Source organism: Pangasianodon hypophthalmus, chromosome 1 (genome assembly GCF_027358585.1).
Source record: "Pangasianodon hypophthalmus isolate fPanHyp1 chromosome 1, fPanHyp1.pri, whole genome shotgun sequence".
In the NCBI taxonomy this organism is placed as follows: Eukaryota; Metazoa; Chordata; class Actinopteri; order Siluriformes; family Pangasiidae; genus Pangasianodon; species Pangasianodon hypophthalmus.
Window position 1 is genome coordinate 20,591,046 of NC_069710.1, and position 14,561 is coordinate 20,605,606.

Genomic DNA, 14,561 nt, shown 5'->3' on the forward strand with positions numbered 1-14,561 from the left:
AGCACAAATTAACCATCATAAGATTTCCTACAGTCCACCTGACCTTGCGCTCGGCATCATACCTCATGTTCCGTTTCACAGTAGAAGACTCCACTGGAAATGCCATGGATGGAGTTTTTAAGATTTTTCTGCAGCCTGTGAACAACAAACCTCCGCAGATAATGAACATTGCACAGCACACAAATTTCATTCATGCTAAGTCAAACTCCTCTACATGGCCATGTTCAACATATTTGCTGATTTAAAACAAGGGAGTAGTTTCAATTTGATGGATATCTCTGAAGGCAAAGTATCTTACGTCCACAATGGAGATGAAACGACAAGTGACTCTTTTAAACTTGAGGTTATTTGATGGTGTTCATGTTGTAACTATCACTGTAAAGGTAGCAGTGAAGCTTATTGATGATGAGACGCCAACGCTTAGCCTCACAAATGGCACCTTTGGCTCTCGCTTGGACGTTCTGGTAAATGGACCAACAGAAATTACCACCAATATCATCCAAGGAAAAGATGGGGACACTGATGACTTGAGGTTAACGTTCATTGTAGAAGAAGCCCCTAAGTTTGGAGAAATTCTGGTGGATGGAGTTTCTTCAAGCAGATTCACCCAAGCTGAAATCATCAGTGGTCTGGTTGTGTATGCTCACACCAGTGGTGAGATTGGTCTTACTTCAATAGAAGATTTTTTCAACCTGACCCTCTCTGACATGTCTGATGAGTGGATTGTAGGGGGTAACCAAGTAAAAGGAGTCCGTGTTCACGTCACCATTCTCCCTGTAGATAACCAAACTCCAGTAGTCACAGTTGGCAGTACCTTTAATGTCCTTGAGGGGGATAAAAACACAATCAGTATGCATCAGTTAAGATGAGGATGCAGACATGCTAATTGTTCAGCCCACATCAGGATATGTGGAGAACATCTCTCCAGCACCAGGCTCTGAAAAGTCAAGGTCGGGAATAGCCGTAACCACTTTTACCATCAGAGATATGAATGATGGACATATTCATTACGTTCAAAGCATACATAAGAGTTGAGCCAGTGGAGGACAGGTTCACGTTCAGATGTTCAGTTGGTGTGAATTTCTCCAAGAGACAGTTCTTTCCCATTGTCATTATTCCCACCAATGATGAAAAACCGGAGATATTTATGCGAGAGTTTGTTATAATGGAGGGCATGAAAATTATCATTGACACACCACTCTTGAATGGAGTCGATGCTGATGTTCCTGCAGAAGAGTTGACGTTTAACATTACCAAACCTCCACAACATGGGTTCATCCTCAGTCAGCTTTCTAGTGGCTCTGTTCCAATCACAATCTTCACTCTGGAACAAATCAAGGAAGCCTCCAGCATAATTCATGAACATGATGATTCTGAAACCTCTGAAGACAAGTTTAATGTTCTTCTTACAGATGGGAAGCATTCAGTTGAAGGCACCATCATGATCATGATTATTCCTGTGGATGATGAAACTCCAAGAGACGCCATTAACGATGGACTTGAAATTGAGATTGGTGAGACGAAAGAGATAAATGGGAAAGTACTAAAGGTTACTGATCTGGACTCAGATGATGATTTCCTTACTTTCATTGTTCGCTACGGCAGGATATGTAGGGAAAAGATCTGCTGGATCTTTGGAGAACATAACAGTTGGAATGAATTTCACACAAAATGAACAAGTGGCTCACCTTGTACACTCACAATGGACAGGAAGGCATTCGTGATCTTCCACGTTTGACGTAACAGATGGCATCAATCCTCTAACTGACAGATACTTCTATATTACTGTGGGCAGCATTGACATACTACAACCATACCACTGATGATGAAGTCAAGATGGACAGCTTTGAGTCTGAGGTGACCGATGGCTACAACCCTGTGTTCCACACGTTCCGTGTTTCAATTGTTGATGTTGACAATAAAAAAACGGTACTGACCGTTCATGACCTTATAGTGACTGAGGTACAAAGCAAACTCATTATGCCATTTTTTTGTCTTCCCTGATACCATATTTGAGACCCAAAGGCCCCAGACCATGAAGATCACCATTGTGTCTGTGGACAACGGTGTGTCTCAAATTGCGGTTAACAAAGGTGCACCGACTTTAAAGGTCTTGTCTGCAGGTCACTTCGGTTATCAGATCACAAACAAAGTCCTGAAGGCAGTGGACAGAGACAGCAGCCCTGAAGCTTTGGTTTTTCATATCACTGCACAGCCAGAGCATGGCTACCCTATTAGCCTGGACACCTTCACACAAGGTAATGTATCATCAGCACAGAAATGTTCAATGATTGGGTTCTGTGAAACCTTATTACTTTTTACATTCAGCACTGTGCATTGTAATGCTCTTTAGAACCGTCACTGAAGATAGACATGTAAGAATAGTCTCCTACCCGTCATGTTCAGGAAAGGTTCTCTGCCCTTATTAATGCTTGAAATAATGTAGTTCCATCTTGAAACAGGCACTTTGCCCTTTGCCAAGAGCACAAACTGTAAGATGTGTCTGTCTCTTAGCCTTCGGATTAAATTCTTGATGAGACAACTAGAGCGTTCACACATCTCCTTTCAATTATTAAGTTCTCATACTTCTGCCTTCTAACATCCCTGTAGTAAATGACTATTTTTCGAGAAAGGAGTTACTGGTTAGAGGCAAACCACATTTTAAATAGAGTTAAAGATGAAGTTTGTAATTTCTTTGCCTCTAGCCATAACAAACAGAATTGCAATGTGTGTGTGTGTTTTTTTTTTGCGTATCTTAACTGGGCTGTACATAACAACAGTGGCTCAACCAGTGGCATAAGTTTGTAGTGGTGTTACCTGACATATTGCCCCATTACACACTCAAACTTAACTGGCTATTTAAATACTCAATATTAGGATTCTTTGTTTTATAACTTGTGTTCATAATCAAGCTGTTTAAAACTTGACGATTTTCGGAGGGGCAGTTTGATGTAAATAATGATTAATTAATCTTATTAGATGCATGAGATGTGACTGTTATGATGCATGAAATGATTGGCAGAAGTGATGTATGCAGTTGTGTTCATAAGTTTACAAACCCCTTACAATATCTATAATAAGTGAATGTAGAAGTGGATGAAGTCTTGTAACTGTTCAACAAAAAGCTAAAATAATATTGTATAATATAATTTATATAATGTAATACTAATATATATATATATATATATATATATATATATATATATATATATATATATATATATATATATATATATATATATTCCATTAGTTAATGTTAGTTAATGAATTAACTAACATGAAACAACAATGAACAATGCATTTATTACAGTATTTATTATATCTTTGTTAATGTTAGTTAATGAAAATAGAGCTGGTCATTGTTAGTTCATGTTAACTCGCGGTGCATTAACTAATGTTAACAAGCACAATTTTTGATTTTAATAATGCATTAGTAAATGTTCAAATTAACATTAACTGAGATTATGAGATTAATACATGTATTGTTCATTCGTTCATTCATTGTTCATGTTAACTAAAGTAGTTAACTAATGTTAACTAATGAACCTTATTGTAAAGTGTTACCACATTTTATATATGTTTTGTTTTATTTTTAATTTAATTTAAATTAAATTAAATTAAAAATAAAACAAAACATATATAAAACAAAACATTTTATATATGTTTTGTTTTATTTTTAATTTAATTTAATTTAATTTAATTTATTGAGGAAATTTAAGTGTATTTTGAATTTTGCGTTGTGTTTTAGGGTTAATGAAAATGTCCGTAAAATTACTAGATAATGTCTGGGTAATAAGCTGCCAGTACTTTTTTCTGTTATTTTATATATATATTCTTTAATTATATTTTAAAATATTAAAATATATATATTTTAATATATTTTAATTATAATTTAATAATAATTATAATTTAATTATATTTTTCTAAATATATTAATTTTGTTGTAACCATGAAAATACATAAATTTATGTTTTATTTACACAAATTTATGAATTGATATTTAGATTCATTGTGTATATAATATTTAGTTGTTAGCTTACAGGTGGCAAGCTAACCAATCAACTTATAGCTTTGCATAATCCTAACAGGTTAGCCACCTATCAAACTATTTGCCAAAAAATAAAAAGTAAAATAAAAAATAAATAAATCAACTAGCCTGGATTTTCAGTTTTGAAAACATGCCCTTTTGCACATCCCTACAGTGCCTTTTAGCCAGAATAAGAATTTTGCTCTGAAACAAGGCATTTTAATCAGCAGAGTTGCATGACCTCTACCAGCTAAAGCATTGACGAACTCCTTCAAACATGAATGCCTAGAGAGAAGATGTGAAATCCTTGTCAGGCTAACTTAGTCTGAAATGTGTCCCAGACGCTGGAAGAGGGCAGAAGTGCGAAAACGAGAGGGAGAGACCTGGCAAACCTGACTTGACCTCATCAGTACGAGCAGTGAAGCAGAAGGGACAATCACTTCTCTTTATTTACTTTGCCCTTTCCCCATATTCTGCTACCGCTTGCTCTTTGGCATTCGCTAAATATTTCACGAAGAGAGTGTGTGCTGTTGATGAAAGAAGACGTTTTATTTTTGATATGAAAAGTGGTTTCATCCATGCACGAAGAATCACAGGTTTACATTTTTTACATTTGGCTTCTTCCTCTAATACCAATAATTTAAAGAAGTAGGTCAGAGCAAAGGGAACAGAGAGCCAGGTTGTACGCGGTACACCGTAACCACTGTGTATCAGTGCAGATGTGATTAAGGGGTCTAATTTGGGAGATGGGGCGGACCAGATGTAGGGAAGTCTTAGGCTGGAATCCTGTGTTTAAAATTCATGCTCTCGCCTGTCATTATGTAAGAGCTTGTCACCTGTTTTGCTGAATGTTTTGTGACTCACTCCCTGTTGCGTTGCGCCACCAGTGACCTCTTCATTTTGACTTTGGAGGACAATGGGAAGTCCTAAAAATTCTGCACTGAAAGATTAAATGCACACGTTTTTCAGGCTTTTTATTGATTTAATTATGCATTTAGAATTATTCACGAACATATTTAGCCATATAAAGAACAGTGGGGGGAAAACAGGCAGTTATTACTACTACAATGACTAAACATCTTTAAAAATGTTTTTAATTTGTCCTTGATTTACTTTCAAGAAAAAAAACAACAAACTGATTTATTAACTTTTTTCAGTTTCTTTGAATAATGAATTAATTCATTTCACTGACTGAAAGCCAGACAATCAAATCAGCCTACTCTCTTTCACACACATTCCCATTACCCCTCATCCTCCGATGAAGCATTCTTCATCTTGGTGGCTGTCTGCTCCTGAAGTGCGGTCAGAGCCTGACTGTCGGAGTTGACAAGGCAGGTAAAGACGTGGCCTGGGCAACGCAGTGTTTGTGTGACCAGGACTTTTCTTGTTCTTTAAGGTTTTCGAGTTTCATTTTTTTTTCTGTCCCTAAAACAAACGAATTTTTGAGATTCTTGTCCTTTGCATGTTTTTTGCAAACAGAGCAGGCCATCGTGTTAGTCGCGGTATCAAATACAAGCCAGTCTCTCTTTGATCCATCGTCAGTGAAACGCCATCTCTCACTAAAACACCGAGAACCGTCATGACTTTCTGATGTTTGCTCATCATGTTTCCGTTTCGGCGGCATAACCCCAGGTATGTGTCGCCACATTCTCGGGTTACATTGAATAAAGAAAGGAAAAGTTAAATAAAGCAGCAATATTTTCTGAAGTAAAAGTTATTAGACCCGTGCTTACAATCAAGCTAGCCAATCACTGCTCTGACCTTATCAGCCCGTTTGTATTCTATTATTTGATTCGCTCTTGAGGCGTATGACAGGGCAGCTAACCAATCACAATGATCTCGTCTTCGGAAAAGATCATTTTATTCGCTTACTTCAGAAACAGCAAATCTCTTTAAAAACTGGCTGCTGTTCTCACTACATTGCATTGTTATAATTCGTAAAAGTTTTACCCGCCAACTGGCGACTGACACTGTTACATACACTCGCCAACGCCGATTTTTACTCGCAATTGGCGCTTGGCGAGTGTTAATTTTAGGCCCTGGTCATATATAAAATAAAATTGAGACAATATTTATTAGAAGTTTAGTACGGTTGTGTGTTCTGCTTAATATTATCACTGGAAATTGTATTCATCATCTTAATATCATTTTTTAAAACTAACATTACACTGTGAAATTATCTATTTGTCCGAATTAATTTATCTACAATAATTTGTTGCTGTTTTCTCTGTTTCCACGTTTCAAAAAAATTTAATTCTGAATTTCTGTTGGGAGAGTGAGAGAACTCCCGTCTCCAGGTCCCAGGACAGGCAGAAAGCATAGTGACACCAGTTTTCAAAGTAAAAACATAAAAGTAGTTTTATTTAAATAATCAGTGGGATATAAACATAAGACTTCAGGAGAGGAAATGGAAATTTCCAAAATAACAAACGTCTAGGATAAAATTCTTACTAAACTGTTTTTTTCTCCTTTTTTCCCCCCTTTCTTACTCCTCCCATACTCCCTCCCTATTTAAACAAAGGAGAAAACATGAGTTCTCAAATTAAATATCATCCACCTCCCTACAAATGATCCCACAGAGATAGTATATTAACCACACAGTCCAGCTCTACATAGATACATACAACAAAAGGGCTTAGTTAAACACACTCAAACTAAACAAAGGCAACTAAAAACACAAAGTTACCATATTCACACAGCAGTCAACACGCAACATACCTTCAACATAGCGTTCACTTAACCCAGAGGTGGTGAACGTTGATCCTGGAGAACCTTGATTAGCTGGTTCAGGTGTGTTTGATTAGGGTTGCAGCTAAACTCTGCAGGGCAGTGGCCCGCCAGGATCAACGTTCCCTACCCCTAACCAAACCACTACAATTTACATCACAAACACAATGAGCTGGCTCTGTGAAGTTGGCACCCCATATAAATAAATTGTCACCAAAACTATACCATTCGTTTGTGCTGATTTGTGCCGCAAAAACGAACGTTTGTGCTGATTTGGCGTTCAAGATATTAAACATTCTTTTTTTGGCTGTGTGACGTCACTCTCCACCCCATGTCGTCCAGATCGTATCAGATTGGTGCCGTTTGTTTGTGCTCGGTTTGTGCCATTAAAACAAACCCTGTAATTACTTCCCTTCCCGAGATATAACAAGAAGAATTTTGGGAGCAGTGACGTCACTCTTCGCCCCATGTCGTTTAAATCACCCCAAACAGGTGGCATTCGTTTGTGCTCAAATTGTGCTGGTTTGTGCAGCTAAAATGATCACTGTATGTTTTTCCCTGACTTGGAAATAACACGTATTATTCGGTGCAGTGACGTCACTCTCCACCCCGTGTCGTTTAAATCACCCAAAACAGGTGGCGTTCGTTTGTGCTCTATTTGTGCCGTTTTGTGCTGTAGAAAGAAACAACATAACATTCCCATCTTTAGACATTAGCTATGTTTAGACTTCAAGCGGCGCGGCGCAGACCGATCGGCGTAGACACCAAAGTGCCGCGAGAGCATAGTTCTGCGATCAGTACTGCGTAATTCTCCAAACTTTGATGTCATACGCCTGTCGGTCTGCGCTGCCCTGCATAGTCTATAAAGTCTGACATACCTCAAAATCTCTGGAGGACACAGATGGCAACTCAAGGTACTGTCCGTTCATCTGGTACAAACATATCTAGTTCGTTTGTGCTCGCGTGCTGCTGCTATTAACGTTTATTCTTTTTTTAAGGTATGGAAAGCTTTTATTGCCAGTGCCGTAATCAAGCTCAAATCCATAACATAAAAGGTCTGTATGTGATGACGTGTTTCACTTGTGTGAAAGTGTATGTACTACTTGTGTGCACTATTGAGAATTTTGTTAGCATGTTGAACCATACTGCGACTTTATATTAAATCAATTGTTTGGATTTTTGTTTGTCGTTGAAGCAAGTATTTATTATCATTTCTTATCCCAGTGTATTTAATTACAATGTTACAGTTTTAAAATACAGATTACAGTGTATTTATTTATTCTGGCAACATAAGTACCATTTGTTTTGAATCAAATTAAAAACACTGGGATAAGAAATGATAAATACTTGCTTCAGCGACAAACAAAAATGCAAACAACTGTGCAAACTCAATAGTGCACACAAGTAGTACATACACTTTCACACAAGTGATACTACGCTCTCGCGGCACTTTGGTGTCTACGCCCATCGGTCTGCGCAGCGCCGCGAACGCCAAACCAGCACAAACGTTCGTTTTTGCGGCACAAATCAGCACAAACACAGCATAAACGAATGGTATGGTTTTGGTGACAATTTATTTATATGGGGTGTTCACAGAGCCCAATGGGCTGAGAGAGCTCGGACTGGAAGCGTTGTTGCCAGGATCACATTTTCCCACACACTTGGGCTATTTTGAAATTTTATTTGGAAAACCGTGACCCTGGTAACAATGTTGGCAACACTGCATTTAAATACTGTTGGTAACCTGGGTTACACATGCATGTGCATCTGGTCGAGGTGGTTGACTGACATTATTCGCTTGGGTGTCTATACAAAAAGCCTACAGTATTTAAGTTGTCAAATGTCAGTTCTTTTCTTACCAAACAACTTGAATGAAGTGTACAAGTGTAACAGAGTTAGGATTTTAATTTTATTTTTTTATTTAATTAATGTGAATTCTTCTGAAATCAGCAGCAGTTAATTTTATTCTGTAGTAGTGCCCTCGTGTGGGTTTTTGTGGGGACTGCAGACAGGAAAAATGTTTAGACGGAGGATGACGCAACACAGCAGTTGCAAAGAGTAGCGTACGCTGTGAGGGTGTGTATTCGTGCTCCGTCTTGATTTGGTGACATTTGTTTGATTATACTGCAAATTAAGTCGAGTTTTTAAGTATTTTAGGTTTGTGATTTAGTTTAGCTAATCTTTTGACCATTTAACTCGAGAATTAAAGTATATTTTCTAACTTATATGGCCTTTTGGCCTAAAGTCTGACATACCTCAAAATCTCTGGAGGACACAGATGGCAACTCAAGGTACTGTCCGTTCATCTGGTACAAACATATCTAGTTCGTTTGTGCTCGCGTGCTGCTGCTATTAACGTTTATTCTTTTTTTAAGGTATGGAAAGCTTTTATTGCCAGTGCCGTAATCAAGCTCAAATCCATAACATAAAAGGTCTGTATGTGATGACGTGTTTCACTTGTGTGAAAGTGTATGTACTACTTGTGTGCACTATTGAGAATTTTGTTAGCATGTTGAACCATACTGCGACTTTATATTAAATCAATTGTTTGGATTTTTGTTTGTCGTTGAAGCAAGTATTTATTATCATTTCTTATCCCAGTGTATTTAATTACAATGTTACAGTTTTAAAATACAGATTACAGTGTATTTATTTATTCTGGCAACATAAGTACCATTTGTTTTGAATCAAATTAAAAACACTGGGATAAGAAATGATAAATACTTGCTTCAGCGACAAACAAAAATGCAAACAACTGTGCAAACTCAATAGTGCACACAAGTAGTACATACACTTTCACACAAGTGATACTACGCTCTCGCGGCACTTTGGTGTCTACGCCCATCGGTCTGCGCAGCGCCGCGAACGCCAAACCAGCACAAACGTTCGTTTTTGCGGCACAAATCAGCACAAACACAGCATAAACGAATGGTATGGTTTTGGTGACAATTTATTTATATGGGGTGTTCACAGAGCCCAATGGGCTGAGAGAGCTCGGACTGGAAGCGTTGTTGCCAGGATCACATTTTCCCACACACTTGGGCTATTTTGAAATTTTATTTGGAAAACCGTGACCCTGGTAACAATGTTGGCAACACTGCATTTAAATACTGTTGGTAACCTGGGTTACACATGCATGTGCATCTGGTCGAGGTGGTTGACTGACATTATTCGCTTGGGTGTCTATACAAAAAGCCTACAGTATTTAAGTTGTCAAATGTCAGTTCTTTTCTTACCAAACAACTTGAATGAAGTGTACAAGTGTAACAGAGTTAGGATTTTAATTTTATTTTTTTATTTAATTAATGTGAATTCTTCTGAAATCAGCAGCAGTTAATTTTATTCTGTAGTAGTGCCCTCGTGTGGGTTTTTGTGGGGACTGCAGACAGGAAAAATGTTTAGACGGAGGATGACGCAACACAGCAGTTGCAAAGAGTAGCGTACGCTGTGAGGGTGTGTATTCGTGCTCCGTCTTGATTTGGTGACATTTGTTTGATTATACTGCAAATTAAGTCGAGTTTTTAAGTATTTTAGGTTTGTGATTTAGTTTAGCTAATCTTTTGACCATTTAACTCGAGAATTAAAGTATATTTTCTAACTTATATGGCCTTTTGGCCTAAAGTCTGACATACCTCAAAATCTCTGGAGGACACAGATGGCAACTCAAGGTACTGTCCGTTCATCTGGTACAAACATATCTAGTTCGTTTGTGCTCGCGTGCTGCTGCTATTAACGTTTATTCTTTTTTTAAGGTATGGAAAGCTTTTATTGCCAGTGCCGTAATCAAGCTCAAATCCATAACATAAAAGGTCTGTATGTGATGACGTGTTTCACTTGTGTGAAAGTGTATGTACTACTTGTGTGCACTATTGAGAATTTTGTTAGCATGTTGAACCATACTGCGACTTTATATTAAATCAATTGTTTGGATTTTTGTTTGTCGTTGAAGCAAGTATTTATTATCATTTCTTATCCCAGTGTATTTAATTACAATGTTACAGTTTTAAAATACAGATTACAGTGTATTTATTTATTCTGGCAACATAAGTACCATTTGTTTTGAATCAAATTAAAAACACTGGGATAAGAAATGATAAATACTTGCTTCAGCGACAAACAAAAATGCAAACAACTGTGCAAACTCAATAGTGCACACAAGTAGTACATACACTTTCACACAAGTGATACTACGCTCTCGCGGCACTTTGGTGTCTACGCCCATCGGTCTGCGCAGCGCCGCGAACGCCAAACCAGCACAAACGTTCGTTTTTGCGGCACAAATCAGCACAAACACAGCATAAACGAATGGTATGGTTTTGGTGACAATTTATTTATATGGGGTGTTCACAGAGCCCAATGGGCTGAGAGAGCTCGGACTGGAAGCGTTGTTGCCAGGATCACATTTTCCCACACACTTGGGCTATTTTGAAATTTTATTTGGAAAACCGTGACCCTGGTAACAATGTTGGCAACACTGCATTTAAATACTGTTGGTAACCTGGGTTACACATGCATGTGCATCTGGTCGAGGTGGTTGACTGACATTATTCGCTTGGGTGTCTATACAAAAAGCCTACAGTATTTAAGTTGTCAAATGTCAGTTCTTTTCTTACCAAACAACTTGAATGAAGTGTACAAGTGTAACAGAGTTAGGATTTTAATTTTATTTTTTTATTTAATTAATGTGAATTCTTCTGAAATCAGCAGCAGTTAATTTTATTCTGTAGTAGTGCCCTCGTGTGGGTTTTTGTGGGGACTGCAGACAGGAAAAATGTTTAGACGGAGGATGACGCAACACAGCAGTTGCAAAGAGTAGCGTACGCTGTGAGGGTGTGTATTCGTGCTCCGTCTTGATTTGGTGACATTTGTTTGATTATACTGCAAATTAAGTCGAGTTTTTAAGTATTTTAGGTTTGTGATTTAGTTTAGCTAATCTTTTGACCATTTAACTCGAGAATTAAAGTATATTTTCTAACTTATATGGCCTTTTGTGAAATTTTGTTGGATAGCATTCTTGAAAGGCCTCACGGTTGTTAATTTTATTTTATATTTTATTTAGATAATCTCTGTCTGCAGCGAAATATAACCACTCAGGGGATGATTTATTCTCTTTACCAGGTATGTCTTTTTGTATATGGTTGTGTGTATTATGATTGTTACGTTTCATGCAAAGCGTATTCACATGTTGTGATGCTAATATTGGATTATATGAACTTCCTGTTAGTACTCTGTTATTAGGCAACACAGCAGTTGCAAAGAGTAGTGCACGCTGTGGATAATCTATGTCTGCAGCGAAATATAACCACTCAGGGGATGATTTATTCTCTTCACCAGTAAACAGAGTTACATCAACAAACAGTTGTGTCCGTGTATTCACTGGGGGATCACGAGTTCGGCCAGAGATTGAGCCCGGCATGCAGTCAGTGTCTTTCGGATCTCAGGGGAGTTCGTGCGAATATAGGGTGGACCACAGCACGGAGTCAAGAAGGAAGACCAAGTCCGTGACACAGGCAGTGCGGCCGCTCTGTATCAACACATAAGTTTTACAGGAAATCACAGGACATCACAAAGCCTAAACAGTAAGTTTTAATAATGTGCATGATACTTTATGATTTAAGCATAACTAACCCAGTATCATATGATACATTCAGGTTTATTTGACTGGGCATAAAATTAACCTATACGAAGGGTGTGTATATTTACATATCCCATATCACCATTTGCATTTGTCTATGTAACATTGCACAATTGACGTAAAGTAATACTGATGCAAGCTGTTTACTTGCATGCTCATTTTTATTTCCTGTTTTTCAACAGATGGCAGATTGGAATGACGTGAATGCCGTGGATGGACAGTGGTGGGAGTTGGCATATAAGTTGTTTCTTGAAAGTGATCCAATGAAGACGATTCTGAATCATGCTGAATATTATATGCGCGGCGATAAATGGAATGATTATGGATTCAACTGTGACACAGTTGTTCCTCCTACTGGGGAAGTCAATGATGTTTCTAAAAAAGCAATTTTGGTGGTGATTTCAAGAGCAAGGAGAATGCAGTGGAAAAATTGGATTAATCTAGATCAAGCACGTTTGGAATCTGTACAGGATCTAGAAAAACAAGATAAGATGTATATAAACTGTGTTACTGACCTGATCTATGAGATGAACGGCAGCCCAAGACAATTTAATAGATAGGCTGAGCAATACTGATCAGTTATGTGAGACTGAGCTAAATGCAATTTGCATTTTTATAGTGGTATGTAGGGTTACTTTTTTGCATGTTCTATTTGAAATTAGTTGCCATATGCTTCCTTGCCTTTTACAGATATTGGGCTTTCATGTTGTTTTATGGGTTATTTGGAATTTAATAATATTTTTAGAAAAGGATGTTTTATTTTCCTTTTATTTTCTTTGTCATCAGTTTCAGTTTATCATTTACTTTCTCATTTGTGTCCACACAAGCTTATTGTTTGCTTTCATGAGTATTTATCCTGTTTGCTTGAGAATTTGTCCTCTTTCCTTAGTAATGATCACTTCATTAACTCAAGATCAAGGTCTTTTTCTGTGTGGTTTCATATAAGGAACTAGTGTTAAAAACGTAACATGTTCATATACATTTCTGCATCACTAACAGGTGCAACCATAATCCTACTTGGCATGTGGATTTTTAGGAGCTCGATGGTGACGTGGTGCCCTGTATGACCTCATGAATCTTGTCTGTATCAGCTCGCAGGGCTGCATTTTGTTCGTCGATTGCTAGAGCCGCTTGGTGGTCCTGAAGACCTAAAAAAAAATCATCAGATAAATTTCATAGTGGAATACTTTATAGATGCTACAACTCCAGGAGAGCCAGAGTTCGAGATTCAGAAGTGAATTAAGAATGCTTTTTAAATTCTAATTCATATCCTGAATTTGAATTAAATTCGCATGGAAATAGAAAAAAGAATTCAGAATTATCATTTAAATTTGAATTTAATTAACATTTTAATTTTAATTAAAATCATAAAAAAAGGAACTTTTAGATTATGGGCAATGGGCAGGAAACTCAGAAAAACTGAGGGGGAAAAAAATCGGAATTGTGGGATATAAACTCACAGTTCTGAGGGAAAAAAAAGAATTCCGAAATATAAACTCGCAATTCTAATTAAAAAGAATTGTGAACTCGCAGTTCTGAGGAAAAAAGTCAGAATTGAATATAAACTCAACTGTGAGAAAAAAATTTCAAAAAGGAGGCATAATTCTGAGGGAAAAAAGTTCCAATTGCATGTTTATATCTCTCGGTTCTAACTTTATAACTCGCAATTGTGATTTACCATCTTGCAATTCTTACTTCTTTTCTCAGAATTGTGAGATATAAACTCATAATTGTGAGTTATAAACTAAAAAGTCGATTTTGACATGTTCTTACAATTGTGAGTTTAAATCCCAATATTCTGACTTTATAATTTGCATTTGTGAGGAAAAAAAAAGTTAGAATTGCGAGATAAAAAGTCGCAATTTTTTTTTATTCAGTGGTGGAAACAAGCTTTCATAACATTCAGATCATATGTCATATATAAAATAAAATTGAGACAATATTTATTAGAAGTTTAGTACGGTTGTGTGTTCTGCTTAATATTGTCACTGGAAATTGCATTCATTATCTTCTTAATATCATTTTTTTAAAACTAACATTACACTGTGAAATTATCTATTTGTGTCAGAATTAATTTGTTATCCACAATAATTTGTTGCTGTGAGACATGTTAACATTATTCCATGTTAACATATAAATCAGATGGGCAAATCACCAGTAAAATGAATTGAC

The 14,561-nt window shown here is 37.1% G+C and overlaps 1 long non-coding RNA gene and 1 pseudogene across 3 annotated transcripts; both read left to right on the forward strand.

Moving 5' to 3' along the window:
- The first annotated feature begins 268 nt into the window (after nt 1-268).
- Nucleotides 269-1,823, forward strand: LOC113542603 (FRAS1-related extracellular matrix protein 2-like; annotated as a pseudogene).
- Nucleotides 1,824-10,198: 8,375 nt separating this feature from the next.
- On the forward strand, nt 10,199-14,346 carry LOC113542441 (uncharacterized). 3 transcript variants are annotated; one of them, XR_003404305.3, is made up of 4 exons: nt 10,199-10,422; nt 11,814-11,872; nt 12,089-12,333; nt 12,572-14,346. It is a non-coding gene; the product is annotated as an uncharacterized LOC113542441 (long non-coding RNA). The 3 variants fall into 3 exon arrangements; XR_008302234.1 differs by lacking the exon at nt 10,199-10,422 and adding an exon at nt 11,502-11,584; XR_003404303.3 differs by lacking the exons at nt 10,199-10,422; nt 11,814-11,872 and having other exon boundaries at nt 11,883-12,333.
- Nucleotides 14,347-14,561: the final 215 nt, after the last annotated feature.